This window comes from Lissotriton vulgaris, chromosome 2_1 (assembly GCF_964263255.1).
Source record: "Lissotriton vulgaris chromosome 2_1, aLisVul1.2, whole genome shotgun sequence".
In the NCBI taxonomy this organism is placed as follows: Eukaryota; Metazoa; Chordata; class Amphibia; order Caudata; family Salamandridae; genus Lissotriton; species Lissotriton vulgaris.
In genome coordinates, this window is record NC_141687.1 from 1,805,907,755 (window position 1) to 1,805,923,829 (window position 16,075).

The 16,075-nt window shown below is 45.5% G+C and overlaps 1 protein-coding gene across 1 annotated transcript in view; it reads right to left on the reverse strand.

Moving 5' to 3' along the window:
- Positions 1 to 16,075, reverse strand: part of LOC147733302 (receptor-type tyrosine-protein phosphatase eta-like) — a 526,406-nt gene that overhangs the window by 351,538 nt on the left and 158,793 nt on the right. The window lies entirely within an intron of this gene.

A 16,075-nucleotide genomic window follows, 5' to 3' on the forward strand; every position in this document is an offset into this window, starting at 1 on the left:
CAAGGGATGTGATGAGATTCGAAAAATGTCTGTGGTACAGAACAAGGAAGCCTTTTATTGGTATATACTCTGCAGCACAGTCTACATTTTGTATGTATTTTAAATATTATAAATTCCATGTACTTTACTATTCATACTTGCAGTTTGATGAACAGTTTTGAGAAAGATTAGTGATTTTACCAACGTCGCCCAATGTTAATTGTCTTAAGTATTGAAGTTAGGATTAGAACTCACGTTTACTAGATTCCAAAATAACAATTTACCCAGTGGACCACACCTCTTGCAGATTTTGTCAGCAGACGTAATGCCTTTTAACAACTGATCATCGTTTGGACTGGTAATCAGATCCAGAGAATTGGTTTCTGAAATTATTGTTTTTCACTACTGCATACGTTTCCCCAATAATATATTCACACCTTCACGTTCATTTGTCAAGAAGTTTTCTGTTATAACAATTTTTTTCAGTGTCACAAGCAAGTGGACTTTTTCAAACAAAGACTTTCACAGGGGGAGCTAGAATACCTGAGGGCAGCATGCTCTTGCATTGGATGTAGTGAGATTGTTACATTTTACAGCTCTTATCATCATAGCTGAAGAACTATAGGCCTGATATATTAATTAACCCCAGGGACAGAACTCTGCTACGCCAGCGGAGTATGTGGAGTTTTGCAAATTCCGCGTGCCGCTGGGAACGCGGAGTTTAGCAAAAAACTCCGGCTAGGTGGCGTATCGTAGTTTGCCCTGCCCGCCCCCCACCCTGAGGAGACTTGCTGCCACAGGCTTTCTGGCTTACCTTGTCACACCAGTGCTTCCGTGCCCTGCCCAGGCTGCCCTGCTCCTGGCTGTCTCCAGTCCTCTCCACTCCAGGCTCGTCCGACTACCCAGACACTCTATGTCACGCTTGGGTGGACTGCCCATGCACACGCTTGTGCATGCACAGTCCTCCCAATAGTGATGTAGAACATAGGAGTTTTATTTTGCCCGAGGAGTCTGATGAGCCTGGAGTGGAGAAAGGAGACAGCCAGGAGGACCGCCCGGGCAGGGCGCAGAAGCACCAGAGTAACCAGGTAAGTCTGTGGCAGCCTAGGGTGGGTGGTTGCAGGGGCGGAGTGGAGCAGAGCGGAATTCCATTGAATTTTTAGCCATCTCTGTGGTATTCGCGAAGTGGCACACCGCCCACCCATAATATTAATATATGCTCACAAAATACTGGTATTGGAATCTAACGTACTTTATGTATATTAAAGAGGGAGATTGAAAATTCTAACTCACTATGATTCATTACTATCATGTCGTCGATGGCCTGCTGGGGTCAGCATACCACCATGAATTAATTGCTTTTAAAAAGGCAATTTTTTTAAACAACTCACTTTCCTTAAATGAAAATGGGATGTGTTAAAAAAAAAGAACAGTTTCATAAACTTTTTCTAGGAGTTAGCAATGGTCCCATGGACCAATAATTATTCCAAAAACATGTTATTTTTAACATTCACAAAGGGGAACGGATCCTATGGAGACCCCTTCCTATTGATGAATAGGCAGCCATTTCCCTTGTGTAGTTGGTAAAGTATTATTTTCAGCAGATTTCTGTTGCAAAACATTAATAAATGCCAGAAGGAATCAGTATTTGGAAGGAATGCCCTAAACACGACCTTTCCAAAAACAGATTCAGTATGGTTTCCTAAACCCATTTAGGGATTTGAAAACCTTTTTCTGAACTGTTAGAAGGGCTTAGGACATTTGAAAAAGGGTTTTACATTTTGTACACACTCTGATTTAAAGAATCAGCTGGTTTGAGAATGTGATAATCCTTTGTACATTTGGCTCTAGATTGGTTTGTCTATTTGGAAAGTCAATATTCGGTGAAGAAATAGTCCACCATGAAGAGCTGTTCTTTAATGTGATATGTTGTTATGCAGGGAGGAAATTGTGCAGTGGAATCCCTCTTCCTCTGGGTGTGAGAGAAAAGGGCTGTGTCTTACCTAACAATTTAGCCTGATAGAAAACTGGATTGAATGGCCAAAATGTCCTTGTGTCCCCTTGAGAGGCCCTCTGTGGTCACTAGTTGAGATTTGTAGCTCTTGAGAAATAAGACTTGTTCAACACAAAGGCGGACGGTGAAGCATAGAGAGCTATAAGTGATAAAAAGGGTGGTCTCTTCAAATTCCAGCATGGCTGTGGTACCCTAGGATTTGGAATGGCTTCTGCATGCTGCATGGAAGAAGACACAATCACGTCATCCAGTTTAAGATGCCAGCACTCAAAGAACGTGTTCCTCAATGATAAACCTGATCTGCTTGGTGTGGTTAACCCTCAAACATTTCTCCTTCAGTTATCCTGCTTTGCTGAATTAGCTTTTGTTGGTTTTAGGACTTTTCCCACTTTAGCACTACTAACCAGGGCTAAAATGCTTGTCCTCACACATGTAAAAATTGTCTTTCACCCAATTAGTATATTTCATTTTGTTGTGAGTCTCTAGCAAAACGTTATACAATATACCCAAGCCTGGTAAATGACATTCTACTAGTGCTTATTATACCACCCACTTAAGTATCCCTTTAAAAGCATGTCTCAGGCGTGCCACTGCAGCCTGTGTATGCAGTTTTAGACTGCCATTTCAACCTGGAACAATAAACCTTTTGCGAGGCTGAACCCTTCCTTTTTAATACCTACAAAGGCACAAATAGGGTAGGCCGTAACCAGCCCAGAGGGCAGGATACGTTGTACTTAAAAAGTTGGACATGTACTTTTAAGTTTTACATGTCCTGGTAGTGAAATAACCTCAAATTAGCTTTTCACTATTGTAAGCCCAATCCCTCCAATAAAATCTAATTAGGTCACCTGATTACATTTATTAAGTGATAACTTTTATTTGGGAGCAGGTTGGAATGCCATTTTCTTTATTTATTTATTGAGTTTTATTCAGGGCAAACTTGACCCGACGGCATCAGAGCGCATCACAGAGTTAACAGCATATACGTGAGATACATTTGGAGTTAATATTGATACATACTGACAGAAAGAGATGAGGTATATGAGGAATGAAATTGCATAAGCCAAAATACGTAAGATACATTTGTGGTCCATATAGATACATCTTGACAATTTTGTGACGAGGTGTACAAGGACATTGTGGGAAGTTGCTGATACAATTCAGAGGTAGCTACGGTACACAAAATACATATTGCTTTGCAGAACACATCTGCAATTGTACAAACTTACCTGTGGTGTAAAATAAAAACAGGAAAACACATAGGGCCTAATTAAGAGTCTGGTGGTCCAAGGATCGCCAGGCTCGTAGAGGCGCAGCGGTTGTGACTGCCACATTACAACCCTAGTGGTTGTGCCAGCCTGGGATTACCGACTTCACCAGGGAACCGCCATTCCTTGGCGGTTACGCAGCAGTCAAGTGGCATCTATATACTTGGCGAGACCGCCACAGTCCCACCAAGCATATTATGACTTTCATCTCTGCCATTATTTTGATGGAGGTCTTTCCTCCATGAAAACAGCAGTGGAGATGAACGAAAGGGGGCCCTGCCGGGTTCCCTTGTGCATCATGCCTTGTAGATGCACACAGGAGGGCAGAACATGTGCCCCCCTGTGCGCATGCACAGAAGATCCAGCATGGTATGGACTTTTGAGCCCATGTCGTGCTGGAACTTCCTTTAACCTTCCTATTGTGGTCCATATTTTATAGGCACCACCGTGGGAAAGGCAAAGGAATCACCTGCCAATGACAAAAAAGTAATTATTTGGCAGGCAATTCTCACGCAGGTTTGGCGTCAAACTCGTAATAGGGCCCCTAGTAGCAATAAAAACAACTAAACAGGATGAACAGAAGTTGAGACATGCAATGCAAATCAGAGGTAGCTGGGATAAGGTCCTTGTGGTGGAGTGGGAATTCATGTTTGGTGTCTGAGACATTGTCCTTCAAAACACTCCTTAATGGTAAAGTTGGATTCATGCCACTTTTCGAAAGTTAAAAAACAATACCGGGTCTTGGCCCCTAACTCAGCAAGGCTGAGCCAAAAATTCACTATTAGAACAACACAAAAGCCAATGCTGAGAGAAACTTTTGAACCAAAAAGGGGGGGGGGAAATTTTGAAAAAAGCAAAACCACCTGCTTAATTTCTTTAGCAACGTATCAAGATTTATTTTCTTGCAATTATTTTTTACTTTGTATAATACACAATTTTTAGTGCAAGGAGAAGCCAACAGTTTTCATATATACAATACATATTACAATGAAAAAAAGAAAAACATGAGTATTTCAAGCATTCAGTCATACATGGCCGTCCAATCATACACAAACAATCATACACATACTGACATGATCAACAAACCAAGAGAAACAAATAAGACCACGTATTGGTCAAAAATAAATTGGAAAGAATCCCTTTGGATGATGCAGTTTTAAAGTCTTTTTTGTGTATTTACACCGGGACAAGTCTTTCTCTCAAAGTAAGCGAAGGTGCTCAGTCCTTAACACAACAGATAAAGACCAAATACGGGGTAGAGTGGTCTACGCGTTTCGAACCCCGCTTGTTAGGGGGGTTCTCCTCAGGACCAAGTGGTTCTCAGCCAATGGACCAACAAGTCATCAAAATTCGTAGATGGTGAGTCGAGAGGTTTGAAAGCAGAATGCTCATAGTAGCTGCGCTTCGACTGGCTGTTAGATTGCCGGCGTGTCCATACTTCTCCTAAGTGCTGGGAAATGGATCTCCTAGTTTCGATGGAAGGAAGGCGTCTGTCCTAGATTCCAAGGCGCGAGTTGTGATGAAAATTTTTCCACGCCTTGGAATCTAGGACAGACGCCTTCCTTCCATCGAAACTAGGAGATCCATTTCCCAGCACTTAGGAGAAGTATGGACACGCCGGCAATCTAACAGCCGGTCGAAGCGCAGCTACTGTGAGCATTCTACTTTCAAACCTCTCGACTCACCATCTACGAATTTTGATGACTTGTTGGTCCATTGGCTGAGAACCACTTGGTCCTGAGGAGAACCCCCCTAACAAGCGGGGTTCGAAACGCGTAGACCACTCTACCCCGTATTTGGTCTTTATCTGTTGTGTTAAGGACTGAGCACCTTCGCTTACTTTGAGAGAAAGACTTGTCCCGGTGTAAATACACAAAAAAGACTTTAAAACTGCATCATCCAAAGGGATTCTTTCCAATTTATTTTTGACCAATACGTGGTCTTATTTGTTTCTCTTGGTTTGTTGATCATGTCAGTATGTGTATGATTGTTTGTGTATGATTGGACGGCTATGTATGACTGAATGCTTGAAATACTCATGTTTTTCTTTTTTTCATTGTAATATGTATTGTATATATGAAAACTGTTGGCTTCTCCTTGCACTAAAAATTGTGTATTATACAAAGTAAAAAATAATTGCAAGAAAATAAATCTTGATACGTTGCTAAAGAAATTAAGCAGGTGGTTTTGCTTTTTTCAAAATTTTTCCCCCCCCTTTTTGGTTCAAAAGTTTCTCTCAGCATTGGCTTTTGTGTTGTTCTAATAGTGACTTTTCGAAAGTTGCCATTTCCTTGTGTGAACCATTTGGTGCCTGCAGCCTATTTCCTGGGTGACATAACTAGATGTGGTTGGCCTTTGAGGGCTTGGACATCGGCAGGATGGGCCATCCTTCTTTGGAGAGGGGCAGAGCTGTCACCTACCAAACTTGCACTCCAAAGGCACTACTTCAGCTCAGACACAAAGAACTTTACACTAGCATATTGTGACTTCAGACAGGGGAAACATTGTTTACAACGCAGGGATTACATCGCAATGCCATTACATCACGGTTTTTACAGCGCAAGTCGTTCCAACGACTTGCGCTGGATGGCGCTCTAGGACAAGGAATAGTATAATTTACTATCCAACGCCTTCCCTACTGTATGTAGACTGGAGTTGGAATTGTAAATTATACTACTTCTAAGTCCAGCGCCCTCCAACACAAGACGTTGTAACAACTTGTGTTCTAAAAACCTCAATGTAAAAGTATGCATTGTAACATCATACATCCTTCAGACATTCTGGGACCAGGACAGGGAGGAGGGGAATTCCAGATATGTCGGTGAGGTGGAAGAGTCCAGAATCAACCACTTTGAAGCTCTGCTTCCTGAGGCCTGCTCTGCTCTGTGAGAAGAAAGACTGGACCAGTTCCCTTCACCCCAGGCTACCTGAGTGACTCCAAGGGCTAGTTAGCTGGCCTCCTGTTTTGAGCTAAAGGGACACAACAAGCTCCAATGTCCTCTCTGCAACTGCTGCAATAGAAATACAAAAACTTCAGCAACCACACAGCTGACTGTGCAAACACCACGCCTTCCGGCAACACCAGCCAGCCCACCATGGCCACCTGGACACCGGTCACAACCGAAGAAACTGCTGTGACTATGAAAGGCACCCACTCAGGGACCCCCATGGACTCATGCCCACTGCACATCTACCACTGAGCTGCCACCGCACCAGAATTACGATGAATCATCAATGCCAACTTCACGACCGGCACCTTCCCCAATGACTGGAAATGTGTCGAAGTCAGACCCCTGCTCAAGAAACCCTCAGCAGATCCCACGAACCTCAAGAACTACTGGCCCATCTGCCTCCTCCCCTTCATGACAAAAGTCACTGGGAAGTCCGTCAAAGCACATCTAACAAAAATTCATCGAAGACAACTCCATCCTCGACCCTTCCCAATCCAGATTTTGGAGCAACCACAGCACTGAGACCGCCCTACTCGCTGCCACAGCTGACATACGCACTCTTCTCGGCCAAGGCCACACTGCAGCCCTGATCCTACTCGACCTGTCAGCAGCATACGACACCGTCTCCCACTGCACACTTGCCACCAGACTTCACGCCACCAGCATACAAGGAACTGCCTTCGACTGGATCCGCTCGTTCCTTACCACCAGAAGCCAAAGAATCAGAATACCACCATTCCTCTCTGAACCAACAGAAATCAACTGGTGAGTACCCCAAGGATCATCACTCAGCCCAAGCCTCTTCAACATCTACATTGCTCCCCTCGCCACCATCCACAGACAGCACGACCTCAGCATAGCATCCTACACCCATGCAGCTCATCCTCTCCCTCACCAAGGACCCCACCACCACCAGACTCAACTCCCAAGAAGGGATGCAGAACGTCACATCCTGAATGAACAACAGCTCGATTAAGTTCAACACAGAGAAGACAGAAGTCCACATACTCGGAACTACCCCTTCAGCATGGAACACCACCTGGTGCCCCAAGGCCCTCGGCAGCCCTTCGACCCCCATGGACCACGCCAGAAACCTTGGCATCGTTCTCAACTCCTTCCTCTCCATGAACAAGCAGATCAACGCCATTGCTTCAGTTGCTTCAATACTCTCCGCATCCTCTGAAAGACCTTCAAATGGATCCCCCCTGAGTCAAGGAAACGGTCATGCACGCACTCATAACAAGCAGACTGGACTATGGAAATGCCCTGTACGCTGGCCTCAACAAGTCTCTACTCCGCAGGCTCCAGATAATACAGAACACAGCAGCCAAATTTCTCCTCGGCATCTCCGACACGAACATATCGGCCAACATCTACGGAACCTCCACTGACTCCCCTTCAAGAAAGGAGTAACATTCAAGATACTCACCCATGCCTACAAATGACTACACAACACAGACCCCAATACCTCAACGAGAGAATCTCCTTCCATGTACCTAAAATAAACCTCCTCTACGCCAACGTCACCCTCGCCAAAACGATGCGCATCCGCAGAGCCAGAAAAGGGGAAGAGCCTACTCCTACATCGCGGCCAAGACCTCAAATGAGCTCCCTATCAACATCAGATGCGCTCCCTCCCTTAATGCCTTCAGGAAGGCTCTCAAGACCTGGCTCTTCGTCTGAATGGAACTGCTGCTCCCTGTCCCCAGCGCCTTGAGACCCTCACAGGTGAGTAGTGTGTTTACAATTCCTTGACTGATTGATTAACTTGCTTGGACCTGCAACTGGACCTGTCAGAGCCATTCTAAAGTGAGGTTCTGATCCCAAAGAGGTAGCTCCCAGGTCCTGGACCCTTTGTGTGGCATAAGTTTAGGTCCTGCTGGGTGAAACTGAGACATCCTAAAGTTTTGGGTTCTCAAGCGCAAGACCTTGCCACCTGGGCTGACTACCAATGCGAAGCTCTGGTAAACTTGACTCTTTGCTGTACAGTGTCTGCCAGCGTCGACCAGCAACATGAGATCTGCACTTTGTGCTACGGCATTGATAGCCCTCTGTGACCGCCAACGCTCCAGCAACTCAAAGATCCAGCAACAACCATTCATAACACCCAACTGGATCTTTGTGCCACAGTGCTGACAGTTTGCTATGCCTGCCTGCTCTTCACACTACAGCCACTACCATCAAAAACACTCTCCCTGCTCCTTGTTGCCTCCTTCACTATAATTTGGAATCTATATGCTGGACTTTGAGAAGGTAACTTATTTAACTGGACTAACCTGATCCCTGTATCTGACACAGGCTCCATTACAGTAGTCCTTAACTTGTGACTTTTACCCGTTCTCACATGACCTGATAACTCTGATTGGTGCTTTGGGCTTTTAAGGGCTATACTTACCTTAAACCTCTGATAAGGCATATCTCTGGTTCTAAGAATTGGATTTTTGTCATTTTGGTGTCAAATAATTTATTTCAATTTTACTGCGAATTTCAAAACAGATAAGGAGTCTTGACTGTTGCTTTGGCCCTTGGATTCTTTCTTTTTATATCTTGAAGTATAAAGTCAAAGTTATTACGAAGGATACGTTTGGGTCCTGTCCAGACGAACCGATCAGCGTGAAAAAACTGTGGTATGCTGAACGTGCTTACAATTTTTGTTTAGAACCCGGGCCTTTTTTGAAATATATTCCGATTGTGAAACCAATTGATTGTCGGACCGAGACAAAGGCATTTTTGCCCTGACGAAGTTCCATCTGGAACTAAACGAGTTGGCGGCTGTCCATGTTTTTAATTGAAAACCTAATAAAGAGTCTATTTTGGAATATACACAGATTTTCTTGACTTCATCCTGGTTCACCATCCCTCTTCTTTTAATCCTTGAGATATGGACCACATTTCCTGAGGAGCCACAGAAGTCGGTCACGCTAATAACACTGCTGAAACCAGGCTCGAGCAGGGACCATATTTCACGCACATATAAAGCACTAAAGAAAGACCTATGGCCGATTTATCGGCAGTCAGGGGGAAATGGGATGAGGATTTATCTATCCCATTGACAGATGGGGAGTGAAAAAGATCTCTGGCACAGGTGGCTGAAGCAACATGTAATGCTAGGTTTAAGCTCACCCAATTCCATTATTTGCATTGCACATATTTGACCCAACAGCATGCAGTGCGGTTTATTCCAGGGATAATCCCATCCTGTCCACGCTGCGGCAGAGACCCTGCCACATTCCTACAAATGACCTGATATGGCATACGCCTGTAACTGTACTGGATTCAGGTTGTACAGACTCTTCGCACCGCAACAGCAGTGAGAATAGAAGTCTCCATAAAACAGTGCTTTTTGGGTGTGCTTCCAACACCGAAGAAAGGGACACCGATAAGACATAAGTTTGCAATGTTGGTCCTGGTTCTGGCAAAAAGTTGGATTGTGATACATTGGATTCTCCCAATGCCCCCCATGCTGGATAAATGGAAAGATGATGTGCGTGAGTGGGGTGTGGCGGAAGAATGTCGCCTCAGGGCAGTGAGAGTGGATGAGAATTCTGGGAAAGATTTGACAGAATGGGGACAAATGCTACCAGAAGTGTCAGTGATGACACCCCAGAGTGATGATGACATTGCACCAGCACAATCACCCACACACACTTCGCCGGTACTCAACCAGAAAATGCAAACGTCCCTCTCACACAAACATTAAATTAGTTATGCTAGTCGGCCTGAACACCCATAGAGTGAGTGGTAATGCTGCTGGTTGCTGCCAGGCAAGTGGGGGGGTTAAATATTTTTCTTGTTTATGTTCTTTGATCATTATAAAAAATATTGAGTGCATTGTAGTATATAGTAATCTACTAGGCGAGTGGAGCAGTACATTGTCATGTGGAAAATGAATACAAAAGAATGATTGCCACAATGTAAAATATCTATGACAAATGTTTATTTATTTATTTATTTTAATGTTTTATAGAGCGCAAACTTGACCCGTGAGGGTATCAGAGCGCTTTAAACAGTTACACGGTAAACAAAGCAACACAGCAAGATAACAAAGCAACATAAACTCAAGTGCAGAAATATACAAGATTTGGGGCGGGGTAGGAAAGCTGAGGAGCATAGGATACACAGTTATAGTGGGATCAGTAAAAACAGAAATAGAAGCCCCACGATTACATATCAGGGCAAGTTGGTAAACTGCGGAAGAGGCAATAGTTATGGATTCGATAGACACCCTGTGGTAGGTACAAGCATGTCATTGGCCTAGGAATTTGCCCATGAGGAAGGTTTTGGTCTCCTATTTGAAGCGTGATAAAGAGGGGATTTTTCGGATGTCAGGCGGGAGAGAGTTCCAAATTCTTGGTGCGGCTCCTGAGAATCCCTATTGTAGGTTCTTTTTTTCTGAAAGCGAGCAGGTTGGAGCAGGAGGTTTCGAGCGGACCAGGAGTTCCTGGTTCCTCCAGACATCACCAGTTTCTGCGCCAGATAGTCAGGGGAGTTTGTTTAGAGGGCCTTGTGAGTAATGCATGCAATTTTCAGTTGTATTCTGGCCTCCATAGGGAGCCAGTTTAGTGCTTTCAAATGTTGAGAAATGTGGTCAAATTTCCTGGTGTCTGTGAGTAATCTCGCGGCCGCATTGAGGCAGGCTTTTAGAGGAGCCAGAGAAATTTTGGGTAAAACATTGAGGGTGGAGCACCCATATTCCAGTCTCGATATGACTAGTTCTTGGACTGCAAGTAGCTCAGGTGGAATCTGGCTGATTTAGCCATTGGGTTGATGTGGTCAGGCATGTTCAAGTTACTGTCGAGGAGTATGCCCAAGGATTTGGCAGAGTTCACAATGGTCGGCGGGCAGTTTAAGGCTGTGATGGCTTCGATCCAAGTCTCGATCTCAGGGTTGGCTTTAGAGGGGGAGATCAGGAGGAATTCGGCTTTCTTTGCATTGAGTTTCAGTTGGTTAGCGGCAAGCCATTGGACAGTTAGTTTCAGGGTCTCGTTCAGGGTAATGATCTCCTCAAGTGATGTAATATTGATGTATATTTGAGCTGTCCACGTACATGTGGTAGGAGATGTTGGCAGTACTAATAACTTCATCGAGTGGCTCTAAGTAGAGGTTAAAGAAGAGGGGTGATAAAGTTGAACCTTGGGGAACACCCACTGTGACTGGGGTGGGAGCTGATAGGTTGCCGTTAATGAGGAATCTCTGAGATCGGTTATGTAGGAAGGACCTAAACCATTCTAAGACCACGTCATCGAGCCCCATCCTGAGATTAAGACGTTCGAGTAGTTTATCATGGTAGACCGGATCGAAGGCGGAGGATAGATCTAGCAGGATTAGAAGGCCGGTTTTGCCTTGGTCAAGGGCTTGGAGGACATCTTCCACAATGTGGATTTTAGTGGTTTCCGTGCAGTGCCCCGGTCTGAAGCCAGATTGAAAGTTGTCCAATGGGTGGAAGTTCTTGATATGCTGACTTTATTGCTGTTGGACACATTTTTCTAACACTTTAGCTAACAGAGGGATATTGGAGATAGGTCTGAAGTTGTCGGCAGAAGAGGGGTCCAGCGATTGCTTTTTTAGGATAAGAAGGACTTAACCGGCTTTCACGGGGTCCGGGATAGAGCCCTGCTGAAGTGAGGCATTGATTATTGTGGTCCAGCAGGGAATAATGGCTTAGGTGACCGCAGTGAGGCAGTTAGATGGTAGAGGGTCATTGAATTTGTTATTGGGGTTCAAAGTAGAGAGGATTTTGGAGATGAAGTCTTCGTCATAGTATTCTAAGTCGGTCCAGTGAGTTTGGTTTTTAGGTGGGGCCGATGTGGGTAGTGCAGAGAAGGGGGGGTCAGGAAGGGGATGAGAGTAATCGGCTGCATTGAGTTCAATTTCTAGTGCCATGGTTTTATCAGTAAAGAAAGAGGATAATTCCTCTGAGGATATTAGAGATTTAGGGGATTCTTTCAGAGATTTAGCCAGTTTATTGGATTGGTGTTTGATCAGCTCAAAGAGCTTGCGGGGTCTGTTCCTGGAATTCCCCAATTCCGATCGGAAGTATTCTTTTTTTGAGTTCAGGATGTGTTTGTTGTAAGAGTTTCTTGCCTGGCAGAGAAGTTTAAGGTGCTAGACGGAGGGGTGCTGTCTTCAGATTCTTTCAGCTTGTTTAGGGATCTTCTCTCCATGTTGAGGGAATCAGAGAACCAGGGGTTTCTGTCTTTGACTTGTGACCTTTTTAGTTTTAGGGGGGCCAGGTCGTCCAGGATGTTCAATAAGGATGCTGAGAAATGATCATTGAGGTCACTGGCTGCAGTTATATGCGAGGAAGGGGCAGATCGGAATTGCAGCATGCTTCCAGTTTGATAAGGTCAAGGTTTTTAGTGTCTCTGATCCAGCTCTTGAGGATCACCGATTTCGGTGTCTTTGACTTGCTGGTCCCTGGTAAAACGAAGGAGATGGTGTGGTGGTCGGACCAGTTGCATGGGTCTATGGAGATAAGTTTGACTGCTTATTCTTTAGAGATAATCCAGTCCAGGTAGGCCCCTTTTGAGTGATTAGGCAGAGAGCAGGCTTGGGACAGGGCTTGATCAGTAAGAAGATCTTTGATAGTATTGACGTTGGGGTCGTTAAGGTCATTCCAATGCAGGTTAAAGTCACCAAGGAAAATTTCTTTAGTATTGGAGGGAATCTTAGTTTTGATGATATCCAAGAGGAGTTCAGTGAAAGAGTCGTTCGAGCGAGGGGGGTGGTAAAAGATGCAAAGGTGTAGTGAGTTGCTGGAAATGGAGAGGGTGAGGTATTCGCAGGAGTCAGTGGAGTCCGCTAGGAATTCCGTGACCAAGAGGGAGGATTGGTGGATGCAGGTGATGCCTCCACCTTTTTTGTTGGAGAGCCGGTCTAGTCTAGCAATGTTGTAGGTAGAAGGGGCTAATACGTCGAGGCAAGGGGAAGAGTATTCATTGAGCCAGGATTCGGTTAGTATAGTTAAGTCTATGTTTTTATTCAGGATGAGGTCAGCAATATCCGAGGCATGTTTAACTGCCGAGCTGCAATTAATTAAGAGGCCCGATAGTGGAGAGTCTGGGGGCATGTCAGGGCGGAGAGGAGCGCAGGTGCAAGGATGCTATTAACCACACTTCTGTTGTGAAGCATAGCTGGTCTGTTGGGGTTGATGGAGACTGCAGATGTGCTGTTTAGGACTCGCATCTTGAGACAGGGGGAGTCTTGGACAAGGTTATGGTCTTGGAGGATAGCTAGGATTTCCTCATCCGTGAGGTCCGAGTGAGAGGAGGTGGCAGAGGTGGAGTTGTAAATTAATGCAAGAGCTCTGGATTCTACCTCAGATAGTAGGCAGGGAGGTTTGCGTGGATGAAGTTGTCTTAGAGGTAGCGGAAGAGGGTGCATGAAAGGGTCGACGATCTTAGGGGGGAGGATTGAGGAGACTTGAGGTTGTCGAGGGCGATCTTATGGGGAGTATTGGGGTCTTTTGAAGTTAGTAAGGGTGAGTTTGGCGAGGCTAAGAAGGTTCATAAGATCCCGAATGGATCTATGAATGCTCTGGATTAGATTAGTCGCTCTGGGGTGTAGAGTTTCGAGATCGGTAAAGGCTGGGGGTGCTAGAGTGGCAGGTAAGAAGGTTCAGGGGCAGTGTCAGTAGCACATGGAGGTGACAGGGGAGAAGGTTTTACTTGAGCTGATTCAAATGTCTTTAGAGGCATTACCAGCTCACGGTATTGGAAGAGGATTGGCGGGGAGGTGAGCAGAGGTCCGGTGCGAATCTGTTGGTGGGGTTTGAAGGTGAGCTGTCATGTTTAGGTTGACCCATATGGTGGCCGATGAGGGGCAAGTTAGAGCTGAGAGCGGTGTTTTTGGGGGAGAGCCAGCCTCGCGGTTGGTGGGGGGCGTTAGGGGGATCGGAGGTGTAGGGGAGGATCTCAGGCCAGGGTCAGTGGATGTGGTGGGGGGGTAGGATGAACAGTGATGGAAGCCGAAGGGTTGGGAGTAGGTGAGTGGATAGGCAAAGTAGACTGGTAGGACATAGGGCTTATGGTGAGGGAGTTGGATACCTTATCCGTGTCGTGTACATGGTTTCTAAGCAGGGAAAAACTATCGTCAAATTTATTGAGGTTATTGGATGAGGCATGGATCAGAATGATACTATTTTTGTATAGAGTAATGGTAATGTCAGCTCGGAGCGTAGAGGAGGGGCAAATTGAGAGTTTGGTGCCATATGGAATGTTTCTCGATGAGCGAACGTTAAGGAGGTGAGTTAGGGTTTTGCGCCAGGCTGCAATTCTTTTGGAGTAGAAGATGAGGTCATTTATGCAAGTACCACTGACCGTGTTGAATCGTAAGTTGGTTACCAGCATCTCCGGGTGGCTTTTTAAGGTGGCGTGCTTGAAAGATTTAGCAGTGGTTTTGGAGAGGTAGGGGGGTAGACCAAGGTAATAGAGTTTTCCCCAGTCCAAGTCAAGGTGGGACGTGTCATGTTGATTTGGGGAGGGGCAATAGTGTAAGTTAAAGGGGTATTTGGGTGGCAGTGGCGGCAATAGCGGTCACTATTTTGGAGTCAGGCATGGGGTTTTGGGCCGAAGTTTACAAGCTGTGCAAGTAATCCCAGGGCCAGAAAGAGTTAGTGCAATTGTAATGCAGCCTCACTTGGGGAGAGGTTTCATCGGTGGGGACGGAGGGGAGAAGCTGTGCAAGTAAATCCTAGGGCCAGAAGAAATTCAGAAGACAGAAATGCACTTTTAAATTAGTACAATTGTAATGCAGTCTCACTGGGGAGAGGCTTCATCGGCGGGGGCGGAGGGGAGAGGCTAGAATAAGTAGGTGCAAGTAATCCTGAGGCCAGAGAGAATATGGGAGGCAGAAATACACTTTTAAATTAGTGCAATTGTAATGCAGCCTCACTGGGGGTGAGGATACATCGGCGGGGCGGAGGGGAGAGGTTAGGGAATAGGTAGAATAGGTAGGTGCAAGTAATCTTAGAGCCAGAGAGAATTCAGAAAGCAGGGGGCGTAGAGAGGTTAGGGAATAGGTAGAATAGGAAGGTGCAAGTAATCCTGGGGCCAGAGAGAATTCAGATGGCAGAAATGCACTTTTAAATTAGTGCAATTGTAACGCAGCCTCCCTGGGGGTAGAGATTCATCAGCGGGGGAGGAGGGGAGAAGCTAGAGAATAGATAGGATAGGTAGGTGCAAGTAATCCTAGGGCCAGAGGGAAGTCAGAAGTCAAGAAATGTACTTTTAAATGAGTGCAAGTGTAACGCAGCCTGGGAGTGAGGATTCATCAGTGGGGGCGGAGGGGAGAAGCTAGAGAATAGGTAGATGCAGGGCGCCGCCATTTAGATTGGGAGCCCAGCTCAAGGGTTAACAATTTGGCCGGGGGGACAGGCTTGAGGATAGATAGATAGAGAATAGGTAGATGCAGGGCGCCGCCATTTTAGATTGGGAGCCCAGCTCAGGGGTTAACAATTTGGACGGGGGGGGGACAGGCTTGAGGATAGATAGATAGGGGGCGCCGCCATTTTAGATTGGGAGAATGGCATGTCTAAGGCGACACGAGTGTTGTGGTAAATAAAATATTACCCTGTCGGAATTTCTATACTTAAACAAAGGGTCATGCATATAATGAGAGGCAGAGTCCGTGGTGTCCGATTCAAAAGGGCTTTATTTCAGTAACTCGAGTTAAGGGAGAATCGGGTTCCATCACCACTAAGGTTCAGGAAGGGTCTTCTGAACTTTATTCACAGAGTACATTATTTATACATTTAAACATACATTACATTGCATAGAGAAGGCGGAGCGCTCCAGGCGGAGCAAGAGAAAGAGAGAGATAAGAGCACATGGGCGTACAAAAGGGCATGTAAGAAGGCGTACATG